This window comes from Cetorhinus maximus, chromosome 9 (assembly GCF_964194155.1).
Source record: "Cetorhinus maximus chromosome 9, sCetMax3.hap1.1, whole genome shotgun sequence".
NCBI lineage: Eukaryota > Metazoa > Chordata > Chondrichthyes > Lamniformes > Cetorhinidae > Cetorhinus > Cetorhinus maximus.
The window spans coordinates 79,234,183-79,251,803 of record NC_135887.1 but is presented as its reverse complement, the minus strand read 5'-3'; the positions used below and the strand labels follow the sequence as shown (position 1 = coordinate 79,251,803).

At 50.2% G+C, this 17,621-nt stretch overlaps 3 non-coding genes across 3 annotated transcripts; all 3 read right to left on the bottom strand.

Annotated features, from left to right (window-relative positions):
* Positions 1-9,602: 9,602 nt before the first annotated feature.
* trnag-ccc (transfer RNA glycine (anticodon CCC)) lies at positions 9,603-9,674 on the bottom strand. Its single transcript has one exon. It is a non-coding gene; the product is annotated as a tRNA-Gly (tRNA).
* Positions 9,675-12,380: 2,706 nt separating this feature from the next.
* On the bottom strand, positions 12,381-12,452 carry trnag-ccc (transfer RNA glycine (anticodon CCC)). The gene has a single exon. It is a non-coding gene; the product is annotated as a tRNA-Gly (tRNA).
* Positions 12,453-15,157: 2,705 nt separating this feature from the next.
* On the bottom strand, positions 15,158-15,229 carry trnag-ccc (transfer RNA glycine (anticodon CCC)). The gene has a single exon. It is a non-coding gene; the product is annotated as a tRNA-Gly (tRNA).
* Between the last annotated feature and the right edge of the window lie 2,392 nt (positions 15,230-17,621).

The window sequence follows — 17,621 nt, the reverse complement described above, 5'->3', positions numbered from 1 at the left end:
TTAGAAAGGAAAGAAGGCAACAGGTGACAAAACAATCACAGACTCCTTCATTTAATATTAATAAAGGTAAGATAATGGAGTCACTCATTAGCAACAAACTTGAGGCATACATATTGGAAAGTAGGTTTAAATGGAGGCAACACAATTTTGGAAGGGACAGATTCTGCATGTCCCAACCTCCTTGGCTATTTCAGAAAGTGTCATTCTAATGTAAGCTGAATTTTTGCTGAAAAAAGTGACTTTTTTGTCGAAGCTTTTCGTCTTGTACTCATTAGGCCAATTCACAAGAAAATACCAGTGTCAGGGGAAACAATATATTTATGCTGTATGAGAAGAGAGTGCTGATTGGTTGGCAAATGGGCTTTGATAGGTAGAGGCATTGCCATGAAGAATGCACCAGTTGATGGTGACTGACAGTTAACTGCCAAGCAATTTAAAAAAAATTAAACCAGGCAGCTTGACTCTCATTGGTCAAGGCACTGCCCTGGGGAATGAACCAGTGAATGGCTGTCAATTATTTTGCTTAGCTGAAACGCGTACATGTCCTTTCTGTCTGCAAAGAATAGGGCCCTTTGCATTAATATATATATCTTCCAGTACACGCAAATGTACGACATTGCAAGCCCGACTGACAACCTTAAATTGGTTGTCTGTGTAATTCTTAGCACACCGAAGATTATTTAGCAAATGTTGGCCAATCGCGGAATTACATCTAATGTTGGAAACTGTGTTTTTAGTTTTGCAAGCACGGGCTGGCTAGGTAGGTCCATACTTTTCCCATTGCGAACAGCAGAAGGGACATGCTGTTTGATACGATCCACTAGTCTTTGTGATGTACGGCCTACATACCTAACATCATACTGGCACTGAAATTCATATACCACATTATTCATTTGTGTGATAGGCAGAACGTCTTTTTGGCTTGACGGCAGCATCCTGTTAGTGGTGAATACCACTCGTGTTGCTACTGCATAGTAGCAACGTGAAACAGCTAGCTTTACCTGTTGCTCAGATTTTTGAGATACCTTGCTTTTCCAGGGTAATCTGAGGTAGGCTGGGCACTTTTCAGGGCTGAAAACGATGACCTTGGCCCATTCATGAGTTTCCATGGTGTACAGCATCAAATGATCTGATCAGGGTAGCCATTATCCTGTAGGATGCCTTTGATGCGTCCTAAGTCAGCATCAAGCTTGCATAATGAGCAAATAGCTCGGGTCCTATTTAATAGAATGCCAATAAGACCAATCTTATAGTGCGTGGAACTGTAAGAATTCCAATGCGTATACTGACCAGTGAAGGTAGGCTTGTGGTAGACCATAGTAGAGAACCCCCCTGGCAGATTTCTCAGTGAAAGGGAGTTCATTTAACTGCTCCATTTCATAGGTGAATTTGAGCACAGGATGAAGCCCATTAAGGCATGCAAGGAAATTATTACATGCAGCTGCAGATTTAAATATAGCAAACGTATCATCCACATATCGGAAATATGCAAGGGAGAGAAGTTTGGGTGTCATTCCATCAAAGACATGTTTCTCATAGAGCCCAACAAAGATGCTTGTGAGAGTTGGACCTAGAGGGGATCGCATAGCAAAACCATCTATTTGGGCATACATGGTGTCATTAAAGCTGAACTTGACTGTTTGAGTTGTCGGGTTCATAAACTTAATGAATACTGATTCATGCAATGATGGTGGGTCTAGATCTCCATGATATAGTGCTGCAGCACAAACATCTATGGCTTCCTTAACTGGAATATTGGTGAATAGCTAGCAATGTCAAATGAGCACATGGACACGGCATTGCTATCGATATGCAAGTCCTACATGGTCTTTACAAATATGAAGGAACCCTTCACCATGTATGTGGAAAACTTGTTCAAAACTGGTTGTAACAACTTGCCCAACCATTTGGCCAATTCATGCTGTGCAGAACAGGTCATAGGTAAGATAGGGCATAAAGGGACATCACTTTTGTGTCTTTTGGGTAGCCCATACACACGAGGCTGCAGTGAGGACAAATCCTGTCATATATATCACGCTGCAGCTCATTGCTCTTACACAAGCCCAGCAAGTGTTTCCTTAGTTTACCTTCGAGCAAGGCTGCCCGGTCATGTGGAGCGGCAGGTCCAATGGATACGAATTTGGACCTGCCACTGTCTTCTCATATAGTATAAATATGTTGCTTCTCCTGACACTGGTATTTTCTTGTGAATTGTCCTGATGAGTACAAGACAGAGCTGACAAAAAATGTCTTTATTCAGCAATACTCAAGTTCTGTACTTCCAAATGACTATTTGTATGTTGAAATGCTGTGTGCTATGGTATACCTGATGTCCCAGAAAACCTTTAATAAATTTTCATATGAAAGGCTGCTCAGAAACTTAATGCAGCAGGTATCCTTGATAAAGCCTAGAGGTGGACAAGGAATTGAATGAAAGGGAGGAGTCTGCAGGTATTAGCTGCAGAGGAATTTGCTCAATAGAGTGTCCTATGATTGATGTTAGCGTTGTTGTGACATTGTTTTGGAAGAATATGCTAATGAGTAAGTAATCAGGATGTAAACCATGTGACCAGCAGACACTCTTCAGAAGAACTTGACGTTTAGCCAGCAACATGTGGAATGAAGAAGCTTTACTTTCCTGTTAACAATAGCTTTTGATTCTTTATAGTAAATCTGTCTGCTGAGCAATTTTGTGCGACATCTTCCAAAAAACCAGACTTACATTTAGTTTAACAGCCCTGTGCAAGATAGGTAAGTTTCTATGAAGTAAGCATAGACACAACATGGCGAGCAGCAGTGGTCCCTCTTAGATAAAATGATGAAGATTTGAAGATCACAGGAAAAGCCACAGATTTTGTGCTGTACAAAATCTGTATATGCATTGAAGACCCCAGGAGGCAGAAGTACATGAAAACAAGAGAGAATGAAGACAATATATGACCGACATGCAGAACTGCCTCATCCGCATATAGGACAAAAGGTTCAAGTCATACGTCCTACATCCTACCCAGGGATCTTTGTTATCCGCAGAAGTGTCCAAAGTGTGCAATAAGCCTAGATCCTAGGAAGTCACAACACCGAATGGAGCAATGTTAAGAATGAACAGAACCCAGCTAAGATAATTGTACAACAGCATAATACCTCACAGTCCAAGTTTGTCTAGAACACACATGAAGATGGACTCAGAGAGTGAAATTGTGGAAGACCACCATGAAAACAATCAGTACTCCGACAACACACAAGATACCAACATGACTATAAGTCAAGAACACCCAAGTGATAAGCCTAAATCTCAGGAACATCATACCATTATGAGATCTGGGAGGATTGTTAAACCACCTAAATATTATACAGACTCTTAAACTCTTAAATTCTTAAATCCTTAAACCCTTGAACAGAGATTTTTTTTTATGTAGCTTTCACAACTACCCTAATATATATGTATTTTCACTCTTCATATATACAATGTTATTTTGGAACATAAAGGGGATGTTGTGATATCACTTTAGGAGATAATACTTTAATGAATAAGTAGCTAGGGTACAAGCTAAGTGATCAGCGAATATTGTTCAGAGGAGCTTTCAGTTTATTAAGCAGCATGTGGTGTGAAGGAATTGCAGCTAAAATTTCCTGTTAACCATAGCTGTTGAATCTTTATAGTAAATCTGTCTGCTGTGCAATCCTGTGTTATATCTTCAAATAAACCGAATCCACATTTCAATGACCGGTCCTTCATGAGATTGATAAGTTTGTATTGAGCAAACATAGAAATACAGCAAGCATCCCGACTCTTTCTAATTTAGTTCAGAGAAGGTTTACCAGACTAATACCTGGAATGGGTGGGTTGTCTTATGGCGAAAGGTTGGATAGGTAGGCTTGTATCCGCTGGAGTTGAGAAGAGGAAGAGGTGACTTGATTGAAGCATATAAGATCGGGAAAGGACTTGGCAAGGTTGGTGTGGAGAGCATGTTTCTTCTTAGAACCATAGAACCATAGAAAAGTTACAGCACAGAAGGAGGCCATTTGGCCCATCTTGTCCATGCCAGCCCGAGGACACCCAGGTGCCCTTTCTAATCCCACCTTCCTGCACCCGGCCCATAGCCCTGCAGCTTACAGCACTTTAGGTGCAGATCCAGGTACTTTTTAAAAGAGTTTAAAGTTTCTGCCTCTACCACCAACTTGGGCAGCGAATTCTAGACATCCACTACCCTCTGTGTAAAAAAGTTCTTCCTCATGTCCCCCCTACACCGTCTGCCACTTATCTTGAATCTATATCCCCTGGTTCTAGAATTCTCCATCAAGGGAAACAATTTTATCATGTCCACTTTGTCTATTCCCCTCATAATTTTGTACACCTCAAACAAGTCACCTCTCAGCCTTCCTTGTTCTAAGGAAAATAATCCCAACCTATCCAATCTCTCCTTGTAGCTACACTTTTCTAACCCTGGCAACATTCTTGTAAACCTCCTCTGCACTCTCTCCAGAGCTATTACATCCTTCCTGTAATGTGGTGACCAGAACTGCACACAATACTCCAGTTGTGGCCTCACCAGTGTTCTTGTGGGAGAATCTAGAACTAGGGGTCACTGTTTAAAAATAAGGGGTCACCCATTTAAAGTGGAGCTGAGGTGAAATTTCTTCTCTCAGAGTGTCATGAGTCTTTGGAACTCTCTTCCTGAAAAGGCGGTGGAAGCAGAGTCATTGAATATTTTTAAGGCAAAGGTGGATAGATTCTTGGTAAGCAAGGGGATGATAGGTTATCAGGACTAGGTGGGATGCAGATTTGAGGTTATTATCAGATCAGCCATGATCTTATTAAATGGCGGAGCAGGCTCGAGGGGCCGAATGGCCTACTCCTGCTCCTTGTTCGTATGTTCAAATGAATGATCACACCTCCAGCTGCCCAGATTCTGAAATACAAGTTAGCCAGATTCATAGATGTGTCTGGGGAAGAAGCAGTCAAATTTTATGAAGAAGCCAAGGAACTATAGATGCACCTGGACACAAACTCTCAAATGGACAGGACAATACAGGATCCTGTTGCGTGTAGGGTTATCAACTGTGATTAAATGTACTGCTGGAGGTTTCAACACAGGACTTGCCCCACACTCCAGCCATTAGTCGGCCAACACATCCATCCTTGTGGCGTACTGCCTTCCTATGCCAATAGGGAAGGAAAAAGACTCATTATCCAATTGCATGATGCTTGACTGTCAGCCGAACAGCCATTTTTTTCCCATTTTCAATATTTTTATATCTGGAAAAGAAAAATGTTCAAAAAAAATTAAAAATAAAATTATCTTGTTTAATGTCGCGATGATTTTTCTCCAGGACTGCACACAGCAGTGTCCTGGAGATTGATCTTCAATTCCTGGAGACTCCAGGCCAATCCTGGGGGGTTGGCAACCCTAGTTGCATGGGAATGGGAACAGGGGATCTGCTGGGCATGTGACCAGGAAACATTGATGGCTTGTTTCACAGAAATCGGGCACAGCTTGGATTGAACAGGCGTAGGGCATTTTACATGTGCCATGTCTGGCAGGATTCTGTCAGCAGGTGGTGGGATTAAAGAACAGGAACGTCTGCCTTTGAATGTCTGAGAGCATCATGCTGAATCTGTATAGAGTTCAGGCCATATCTTTAATATTGGACACCAAAACATAAGGGAAGCATCCAAACCCTGAAGCTAATGAAGAAAAATGGTAGGAGGCTGATCCCTAGCATCAAAGGGTTGACTTATGAGCTAAGGTCAGATAGTCTTGGACTCTCTTAGCTTTGAAAGGAAGTAAATGGAAGGGAACATCAGAGATACTAAGTCGAATAAGGAAGGTCGATCTGAATCTCTATTTCAAATTAAGCTATTACCTCAGGATTGGGTTAAGGGAACATGAGAACATGGTATAGACTAGTAAAGGACATACTGAATTCTAAAGTCAGGAAGCACTTCTTCACACAAGTTCATAGTGCTGGTCTCCTGATAAAATCATGAGGCAAAATCTCTGAAATCATTCAAGAATCAATAAGATGCTGTGATGGGGGAATTGTAGGTTTCTGCGGGAGAATGAACAAAATCCTTCCTTCCTAGTTTTTTTTGGATCATTTTGACAGTTCCCTTTAAATATCTATTCAGGAAAGTAGTAACATTCTCACCTCTGAGTCAGAAGGTTGTGGGTTCAAGACTGACTCCAGAGATTTAAACACATAACGCAAGCTGACACTCCTATATAGCACTGAAGGGACGCTGCACTGTCGGAGATACTGCTTTTCGGATGAGATGTTAAAACAAGGCTTCATCTACCATCTCATGGAAGATCCCACAACGATTTTCAAAGATAAGCAGTTGAATTCTCCCTGATGCCAATATTTATCCCTCAAGTAACATCATTAAAAGAGATTGTATGGTCAATATCACATTGATGTTTGTGGGAGCTTCCTGTGTGAACATCGTCTGCCATGTTCCCTACATTATAACAGTGACTATATACGAAGGGCTACTCTGCCCTTCAAGCCTGCTTCACCATTCAGTAAGATCATGGCTGATCTGACTGTAACTCCACATTCCTGCTTACCCCCAATAACTTTTCACTCCCTTGCTTGTCAAGAATCTATAGAATGTGAATTTGCCAGCTGCTATGGTAGGATTTGAACCCATGTCCCCATAGCATTAGCCTGGGTCTCTCAATTACTAATCCAGTGCCATTACCACCACATGGTGGTGTAAAGTACATTGTGAAGTCACAAGAGTGTGAAAGGCGCTATGTCAATCCATGAAAGTCTTCATTTTATCTAAATACAGGTTCTTGTTTTATTTCTAAGTAAATTATTTATTCTAAGTAAATTTATTTCTAAGTGTTCCTGTAAAAGGACAGACAGCTCTTGAAGACAGACACTCTCCCACTCATGGAAAGAAAAATATTTACAGCTATCAAAGCAGTGTTTGTAGAAGGCTCCGTTAGCTTTAATTCAATAGTTACAATAATGTAACTATTGAGAGGTGGTTAAGAAGCAGTGGGATATTTTTGCTGTTCAAACAGAACATAGCCTATTTTCATAACCATGACTCTATTTTCAAAGTCCGTGAGGGCCTTGATTTCAGGCATTCCTCCATTAGTCTGTGACCTCTCCCTCTTGTTGTGTACCAGCTTGTCCTGCATGAATACAGATGGAGAGAGTGTAAGCAGGACACTTGCCAGGCCAGATGAAAAGTATGCCTGGCATATGTGGGTGGTGAGTGGTGCCATGGACAGGATGAGGACACTATCTGCAGGGCAGATGAAGATGCGTATGACAGAGTGAATGGTGATGTCCCTTGAACTGGCAGTGAGTGATATCCCTGTGGATGTGTGATGGGTTTTTGAGCGTGTAAGGTAAGAGTGAGAGAAGAGTGACTTACCCTGGCGTAACGGAGGAGATCATTCATTCTCTTTCTGCACTGGATGGCTGTCCTCTATTGCAGGGTGTTGATGCCGACCACCGCTGCCACCGCTTCCCATGCAGGATTAGTGACCTTACTTGCTGGCCATCGCCCAAAGCTGGGGTAGAGGGCATCACAGCGCGGCTCCACAGCATACTGTAGGCACTCGAGGGAGGCCTCCTTAAATCTGGGAGCAGCATGTTTCCTCCCTTTGCAGCTGTTAGGTTGCAGCAGCTTGCTATCCCTTGAAGAGTGCTAGCTCTTTACGTATATTGAAGGTTTAGTCCCTTGCAGAAATGACGAAAGCCAATGCACTTTGAGTGCCAGTTGTCACTCTGGTACAATACTTGTTCCTGTTTTAGAAGGTGGTAATTCCAAGGGCCGGATCATCCCAGATTTGCACTAAGTACAGTATCGGGCAGGAAGAAGGACATTTTACCTGTTGGCCGCAATGGCGGCTTTTCGCACCATATTGTTCCAATCCTGCCTCAAGAATCATGCATTCACGGGAAACAGACCAGGTTGCTGGTGGGGCATCCTCTCATTCCCCCGCCCCGCCGCTACCTTTGGCCTTCAGTAAAGCTATATTTAAAGGCGGCCCCTGTAAAGAGACTCTTCAAGGGATAGCAAGCTGCTACAATCTAACAACTGCAAAGGGAGGAAACATGCTGCTCCCAGATTTAAGGAGGCCTCTCTCGAGCGCCTACTGGATGCTGTGGAGCTGAGCTGTGATGCCCTCTACCCCAGCTCTGGGCGATGGCCAGCAAGTAAGGTCACTAATCCTGCATGGGAGGCGGTGGCAGTGGTGGTCAGCACCAACGCCCTGCAAAAGAGGACGGCCACATAGTGCAGAAAGAGGATGAATGGTCTCTTCTGTTATGCCAGGGTAAGTCACTCTTCCCATCACTCTCAACTCACACACTCACAAACCCATCACACATCCACAGGGATATCACTCCAGTTCACGGGACATCACCATTCACTCTGTCATACACACCTTCCTCTGCCCTGCGGATAATGTCCTCACCATGGCACCACTCACCACCCACACATGCCAGGCATTTCAGATTTCCAGCATCCGCAGTACTTTGCTTTTATACTTATCATCTGGCCTGGCAAGTGCCCTGCTTACACTGTCTCCACCTGCATGTATGCAGGACAAGCTGGCACATAACAAGAGAGAGAGATGTCACAGACCGGTGGAGGAATGCCTGAAATCAAGGTCCTCATGGACTTTGAAAATAGAGTCATCCAGCTGGCTGGCCAGGAGCTGGACCATTCCTGTGCTGACGGTGAGGTCAGCTGCACTCAACCAAGAGAGGATCCAGCAGTGCAACATCCATCAGACATCCATGCTGTGTCTGATGTTTCACAGGCCACTGCAATGCACTACTTATCTCTCCTTGTTTTCACAGGTACATCTGGGAAACAGCCGAAGGGGTCCACGACCCAGATCCTCAAGCCCCGGAGGCACCTCAGAACGGGAATCTGATGAAACCCTTATTGAAGACCCGTCACAACGCACAAAGGCAAGCTCGGGAACATCAGGAAAGGATGTCCACGGCACTTCTCAGATTGCGAGGCATGATGGAGCAGTCTGTCCGCATTCAACCTGAGGTGATAGTGCCAGCATGCCAACACACTGAGGTTAACACTGGTAGGATGGCAGACGCCATGGAGACCTTGGTCTAAGATATCGGTCCTGCACTGCAGCGCAGGCTTACCTCCATCACTGACGCCATAGTTGACTTCCAACAGTGTTAACGCGAGAGGGGTGTGGGGCAGCTCGATCTCCCTTCAGCTTCCCCTTCTCCTCAAGAAGCCAGCCAGGGGCCTTTGGGCACCCATAGGGAGGAGGACCAGTAGGTGCACACCCCGAGACCATCCACCAAGGTGATTCTGGGAGTGTCTGGCCCATCCGAATACCCTCTTCCTGTGATCCCAGCAGCTCCAGCTCCTACTGTAAACTGTTTGGAGTCAGTCCGTTGGGTGAAACTCTTTTGAGTTATCAACAGTCACAGATTGTAACTCTTTCGAGTACATTCACAGTTCTTGGTTTCCGGGAGTGGAACATGAACCCACAACCTTCTGATTCAAAGGCGAGGGTGCTATGAACTGAGCCACAGCTGACACCTCCAAAACACCCAGCAACTGCAGCTTCCGATTGACTGGTTTGAAAGTGAAATATTGCGATGTCCGGGAATCGAACCCGGGTCAACTGCTTGGGAAGCAGCCATGCTCACCACTACACCACCATCGCGTTAAGAAGGATGTAACTCTGGTAGAGTCAAAACAATTAACTAAATTAACAATGACAAGGGATAAATCAGGCACAGCCCCTAAGTCAGGTCAGCTGTAAAACCAAGGACAAAGTTTAAAGGAACCTTGCAAACATTAAACCAAAATGTGATTAAAGGGGTCAACAAAACACCCCAGTCCTCGCGGTGCCCACTGGGCACGGAAGGCCTCGATGGTGCCAGCAGACACCGCGTGCTCCCTCTCCAGGGACACCCGGCCGCGAACGTAGCCGTGGAAGAGGGACAAACAATCGGGCGGGACTCCCCCCTCGATCGCCCACTGCCTGGACTTGTTAATGGCCAACCTGGCCAAGCCCAGGAGCAGGTTCACGAGAAGGTCCTCCTCCTTCCCGACCCCCTTCCGCACCGGGTGTCCGTAGATCAGGAGCGTGGGACTGAAGTGCAACCAAAATAGTAACAAAAGGTTTGTTAAATAACTAAAAAGGGAGTGCAACCTACAACACCCTATATACACGTGGTCCACGGACTCCACAAGACCGCAAAAAGAGCAGGTGTCTTGGGAGTCCGTGAACCTACACATTTTACGGTTATAGGGGACTGCTGCATGCAATACCCTCCAACCCAGGTCCCCGATAGAAAGAGGGAGAACACCTCCGTAGAGGGCCTCCCATCGGGGGCCTCCGCCGCCGGATGGCAACAAGGCACGCCAGGGCGTGTCCATGCGGCGGACCAGGGCGAGAAAATGGAAGGTGTGCAGCAGCAGTCCGTACAGAAAACCCCTCTGCACCGTGCCAAATGGCACGGAGGGCATGTCCACGAGGCGGCTCATATTATTGCGGGGCACCGGCACCCGAGGGAGGGTTCGGGGCTTGGGGCCAATGTGGAATTCCGTCCGAACAGGGGAACGTTCAGCCGGAAGATCACCGCGCACCTGGGCCACCTCGAGACCTAAAATGACATCGGGTCCGAGCACGTCCGTCCTTAGGTCTTGGATGGCATCGGCTGTGACCTGGACATTCACTGACGCGCGGTGCGCCAACTCCTGTGGGAGCATCCAGCCCAGTCCTCCGCCACCCAGCACGTCCCCGATCCTGGTCACCCCGGCAGCCACAGCCTTCCTCTCCGCCAGCCACTGAAAGAGACGGAGGGGCGGATTCCTGAGCAGCGGCTCTCTGACGATAGCCGCTACCCCTGACGGGGGAGAGCTGCGTCACGAGGCAACCACGTTCCAGATTTTGATCAGGTCCTGGTAAAAGACGGGCAACGCCTGGAAGGAGCCACCGAGGCCCCTCTGCTCTATACACAGGAGCTGCACGTCATAATTCAGGCCGTGCACCTGGCGGAAGAAATACGTCGCCAGGGCACGCCATCTCGGAGGAGGCTCGACGTAAAGGTATCGCTGCAGGGTCTGAAAACAGAAAGTCGCCACCTGCGTGCGTAGGCACACTAGCGCCTGACCGCCCTCCCTAAGCGGGAGACTCAGAACCTCAGCAGCGACCCAGTGCAATCTTTTGTCCCAGAAGAAGTCGACTAGCATTCTCTGGATTTTTACGACAAAGTCCGGGGGAGGGGTCAAAGTGACCAGCCGATACCACAACATGGCGGCGATCAGCTGGTTTATGACCAGAACTCGACCCCGGTAAGACAGCACTCGGAGCAGTCCTGTCCAGCGCCGCAGGCGAGCGGTGACTTTTGTCTCCAGTTCCTGCCAGTTGGCCGGCCAGGATTCCTCGGCAGGGCAGAGATGGACCCCCAGGTAGAGGATGCTGGTCCTGCTCCAGGTGAAAGGCCTGAGCTCCTCGGGTAGGGGATCCATCTGCCACGGGCCGACCAGGAGTCCAGAACATTTCTCCCAGTTGATCCTGGCAGAAGAAGCCGCAGAGTAGACCTCCTGGCACTCGCGCATCCTCCGCAGGTCAGCCGGGTCACTAAACATTAGGAGCACGTCATCGGCGTATGCCGAGAGGACCACCCCGATGCCCGGCCCGCGCAGTACCAGTCCCGACAACCTCCTCCGCAAGAGGCACAGGAAGGGCTCCACGCAAATAGAATACAACTGGCCAGACAGGGGGCAGCCCTGACGTACCCCTCTCCCAAAGCGAAGGGGCGCCGTCAGGGACCCGTTAACCTTCACTAGACACTCCGCGGCGGCGTACAGAAGTCGGATCCGGGCGACAAAATGCGTCCCGAAACCAAATGCTCGCAGAGTCCCGAGTAAATATTCGTGATCCACCCTGTCGAACGCCTTCTCCTGATCAAGGGACAGGAAGGCGCTCGACAGACCAGCTCTCTGGGAATGGTGGATTATGTCCTGGACCAGATGGATGTTATCATAAATTGTGCGGTCCGGGACGGTGTAGGACTGGTCAGGGTGGATCATGTGGTCCAGCACTGCGCCGAGCCGAGAAGACATGGCTCTCGCAAAAATTTTGTAGTCCGTGCTGAGGAGGGAGACCGGGCGCCAGTTTTTAAAAATGGACATGTAAACTGTTTGGAGTCAGTCCGTTGGGTGAAACTCTTTCGAGTTATCAACAGTCACAGATTGCAACTCTTTTGAGTACAATCACAGCTCTTGGTTTCCGGGAGTGGGACACGAACCCACAACCCTCTGATTCAAAGGCGAGGGTGCTATGAACTGAGCCGCAGCTGACACCTCCAAAACACCCAGCAACTGCAGCTTCCGATTGACTGGTTTGAAAGTGAAATATTGCGATGTCCGGGAATCGAACCCGGGTCAACTGCTTGGGAAGCAGCCATGCTCACCACTACACCACCATCGCGTTAAGAATGATGTAACTCTTTTGAGTCAAAACAATAAACTAAATTAACAAAAACAAGGGAGAAATCAAGCACAGCCCCTAAGTCAGGTCAGCTGTAAACTCAAGGAAAAACTTTAAAGGAACCTTACAAACATCAAACTAAGATGTGATTAAAGGGGTCAACAAAACACCCCAGTCCCCGTGGTGCCCACCGGGCACGGAAGGCCTCGATGGTGCCGGCAGACACTGCGTGCTCCCTTTCCAGGGACATCCGGCCACGAACGTAGCCCCGGAAGAGGGACAAACAATCGGGCGGGACTCCCCCGTCGATCGCCCGCTGCCTGGACCTGTTGATGGCCAACTTGGCCAGGCCCAGGAGCAGGTTCACGAGGAGGTCCTCCTCCTTCCCGACCCCCTTCTGCACCGGGTGTCCGTAGATCAGGAGCGTGGGACTGATGTGCAAACAAAATAGTAGCAAAAGATTTTTTAAATAACTAAAAAGGGAGTGCAGCCTAAGACATCCTATATACGCATGGTCCACGGACTCCACAAGACCGCAAAAAGGGCAGGTGTCTTGGGAGTCCGTGAACCTAAACATTCTCCTATTGTAGGGGACTGCTGCATGCAACACCCTCCAACCCAGGTCCCCGATAGAAAGAGGGAGAACACCTCCGTAGAGGGCCTCCCATCGGGGGCCTACGCCGCCGGACGGCAACAAGGCACGCCAGGGCGTGTCCGGGCGGCGGACCAGGGCGAGAAAATGGAAGGTGTGCAGCAGCAGTCCGTACAGAAAACACCTCCGCACCATGCCAAATGGCATGGAGGGCATGTCCCCGAGGCGGCTCATATTATTGCGGGGCACCGGCACCCGAGGGAGGGTTCGGGGCTTGGGGCCAATGTGGAATTCCGTCCGAACAGGGGAACGTTCAGCCGGAAGATCACCGCGCACCTGGGCCACCTCGAGACCTAAAATGACATCGGGTCCGAGCACGACCGTCCTTAGGTCTTGGATGGCATCGGCTGCGACCTGGACACTCACTGACGCGCGGTGCGCCAACTCCTGTGGGAGCATCCAGCCCAGTCCTCCGCCACCCAGCACTTCCCCGATCCTGGTCACCCCGGCAGCCACAGCCCTCCTCTCCGCCAGCCACTGAAAGGGACGGAGGGGCGGATTCCTGAGCAGCGGCTCTCTGACGATAGCCGCTACCCCTGACGGGGGAGAGCTGCGTCGCGAGGCAACCACGTTCCAGATTTTGATCAGGTCCTGGTAAAAGACGGGCAACGCCTGGAAGGAGCCACCGAGGCCCCTCTGCTCTATACACAGGAGCTGCACGTCATAATTCAGGCCGTGCACCTGGCGGAAGAAATACGTCGCCAGGGCACGCCATCTCGGAGGAGGCTCGACGTAAAGGTATCACTGCAGGGTCTGAAAACAGAAAGTCGCCACCTGTGTGCGTAGGCACACTAGCGCCTGACCGCCCTCCCTAAGCAGGAGACTCAGAACCTCAGCAGCGACCCAGTGCAATCTTTTGTCCCAGAAGAAGTCGACTAGCATTCTCTGGATTTTTACGACAAAGTCCGGGGGAGGGGTCAAAGTGACCAGCCGATACCACAACATGGCGGCGATCAGCTGGTTTATGACCAGAACTCGACCCCGGTAAGACAGCACTCGGAGCAGTCCTGTCCAGCGCCGCAGGCGAGCGGTGACTTTTGTCTCCAGTTCCTGCCAGTTGGCCGGCCAGGATTCCTCGGCAGGGCAGAGATGGACCCCCAGGTAGAGGATGCTGGTCCTGCTCCAGGTGAAAGGCCTGAGCTCCTCGGGTAGGGGATCCATCTGCCACGGGCCGACCAGGAGTCCAGAACATTTCTCCCAGTTGATCCTGGCAGAAGAAGCCGCAGAGTAGACCTCCTGGCACTCGCGCATCCTCCGCAGGTCAGCCGGGTCACTAAACATTAGGAGCACGTCATCGGCGTATGCCGAGAGGACCACCCCGATGCCCGGCCCGCGCAGAACCAATCCCGACAACCTCCTCCGCAAGAGGCACAGGAAGGGCTCCACGCAAATAGAATACAACTGGCCAGACAGGGGGCAGCCCTGACGTACCCCTCTCCCAAAGCGAAGGGGCGCCGTCAGGGACCCGTTAACCTTCACTAGACACTCCGCGGCGGCGTACAGAAGTCGGATCCGGGCGACAAAATGCGTCCCGAAACCAAATGCTCGCAGAGTCCCGAGTAAATATTCGTGATCCACCCTGTCGAACGCCTTCTCCTGATCAAGGGACAGGAAGGCGCTCGACAGACCAGCTCTCTGGGAATGGTGGATTATGTCCTGGACCAGATGGATGTTATCATAAATTGTGCGGTCCGGGACGGTGTAGGACTGGTCAGGGTGGATCATGTGGTCCAGCACTGCGCCGAGCCGAGAAGACATGGCTCTCGCAAAAATTTTGTAGTCCGTGCTGAGGAGGGAGACCGGGCGCCAGTTTTTAAAAATGGACATGTAAACTGTTTGGAGTCAGTCCGTTGGGTGAAACTCTTTCGAGTTATCAACAGTCACAGATTGCAACTCTTTTGAGTACAATCACAGCTCTTGGTTTCCGGGAGTGGGACACGAACCCACAACCCTCTGATTCAAAGGCGAGGGTGCTATGAACTGAGCCGCAGCTGACACCTCCAAAACACCCAGCAACTGCAGCTTCCGATTGACTGGTTTGAAAGTGAAATATTGCGATGTCCGGGAATCGAACCCGGGTCAACTGCTTGGGAAGCAGCCATGCTCACCACTACACCACCATCGCGTTAAGAATGATGTAACTCTTTTGAGTCAAAACAATAAACTAAATTAACAAAAACAAGGGAGAAATCAAGCACAGCCCCTAAGTCAGGTCAGCTGTAAACTCAAGGAAAAACTTTAAAGGAACCTTACAAACATCAAACTAAGATGTGATTAAAGGGGTCAACAAAACACCCCAGTCCCCGTGGTGCCCACCGGGCACGGAAGGCCTCGATGGTGCCGGCAGACACTGCGTGCTCCCTTTCCAGGGACATCCGGCCACGAACGTAGCCCCGGAAGAGGGACAAACAATCGGGCGGGACTCCCCCGTCGATCGCCCGCTGCCTGGACCTGTTGATGGCCAACTTGGCCAGGCCCAGGAGCAGGTTCACGAGGAGGTCCTCCTCCTTCCCGACCCCCTTCTGCACCGGGTGTCCGTAGATCAGGAGCGTGGGACTGATGTGCAAACAAAATAGTAGCAAAAGATTTTTTAAATAACTAAAAAGGGAGTGCAGCCTAAGACATCCTATATACGCATGGTCCACGGACTCCACAAGACCGCAAAAAGGGCAGGTGTCTTGGGAGTCTGTGAACCTAAACATTCTCCTATTGTAGGGGACTGCTGCATGCAACACCCTCCAACCCAGGTCCCCGATAGAAAGAGGGAGAACACCTCCGTAGAGGGCCTCCCATCGGGGGCCTACGCCGCCGGACGGCAACAAGGCACGCCAGGGCGTGTCCGGGCGGCGGACCAGGGCGAGAAAATGGAAGGTGTGCAGCAGCAGTCCGTACAGAAAACACCTCCGCACCATGCCAAATGGCATGGAGGGCATGTCCCCGAGGCGGCTCATATTATTGCGGGGCACCGGCACCCGAGGGAGGGTTCGGGGCTTGGGGCCAATGTGGAATTCCGTCCGAACAGGGGAACGTTCAGCCGGAAGATCACCGCGCACCTGGGCCACCTCGAGACCTAAAATGACATCGGGTCCGAGCACGACCGTCCTTAGGTCTTGGATGGCATCGGCTGCGACCTGGACACTCACTGACGCGCGGTGCGCCAACTCCTGTGGGAGCATCCAGCCCAGTCCTCCGCCACCCAGCACTTCCCCGATCCTGGTCACCCCGGCAGCCACAGCCCTCCTCTCCGCCAGCCACTGAAAGGGACGGAGGGGCGGATTCCTGAGCAGCGGCTCTCTGACGATAGCCGCTACCCCTGACGGGGGAGAGCTGCGTCGCGAGGCAACCACGTTCCAGATTTTGATCAGGTCCTGGTAAAAGACGGGCAACGCCTGGAAGGAGCCACCGAGGCCCCTCTGCTCTATACACAGGAGCTGCACGTCATAATTCAGGCCGTGCAGCTGGCGGAAGAAATACGTCGCCAGGGCACGCCATCTCGGAGGAGGCTCGACGTAAAGGTATCACTGCAGGGTCTGAAAACAGAAAGTCGCCACCTGTGTGCGTAGGCACACTAGCGCCTGACCGCCCTCCCTAAGCAGGAGACTCAGAACCTCAGCAGCGACCCAGTGCAATCTTTTGTCCCAGAAGAAGTCGACTAGCATTCTCTGGATTTTTACGACAAAGTCCGGGGGAGGGGTCAAAGTGACCAGCCGATACCACAACATGGCGGCGATCAGCTGGTTTATGACCAGAACTCGACCCCGGTAAGACAGCACTCGGAGCAGTCCTGTCCAGCGCCGCAGGCGAGCGGTGACTTTTGTCTCCAGTTCCTGCCAGTTGGCCGGCCAGGATTCCTCGGCAGGGCAGAGATGGACCCCCAGGTAGAGGATGCTGGTCCTGCTCCAGGTGAAAGGCCTGAGCTCCTCGGGTAGGGGATCCATCTGCCACGGGCCGACCAGGAGTCCAGAACATTTCTCCCAGTTGATCCTGGCAGAAGAAGCCGCAGAGTAGACCTCCTGGCACTCGCGCATCCTCCGCAGGTCAGCCGGGTCACTAAACATTAGGAGCACGTCATCGGCGTATGCCGAGAGGACCACCCCGATGCCCGGCCCGCGCAGAACCAATCCCGACAACCTCCTCCGCAAGAGGCACAGGAAGGGCTCCACGCAAATAGAATACAACTGGCCAGACAGGGGGCAGCCCTGACGTACCCCTCTCCCAAAGCGAAGGGGCGCCGTCAGGGACCCGTTAACCTTCACTAGACACTCCGCGGCGGTGTACAGAAGTCGGATCCGGGCGACAAAATGCGTCCCGAAACCGAATGCTCGCAGAGTCCCGAGTAAATATTCGTGATCCACCCTGTCGAACGCCTTCTCCTGATCAAGGGACAGGAAGGCGCTCGACAGACCAGCCCTCTGGGAATGGCGGATTATGTCCCGGACCAGATGGATGTTATCATAAATTGTGCGGTCCGGGACGGTGTAGGACTGGTCAGGGTGGATCATGTGGTCCAGCACTGT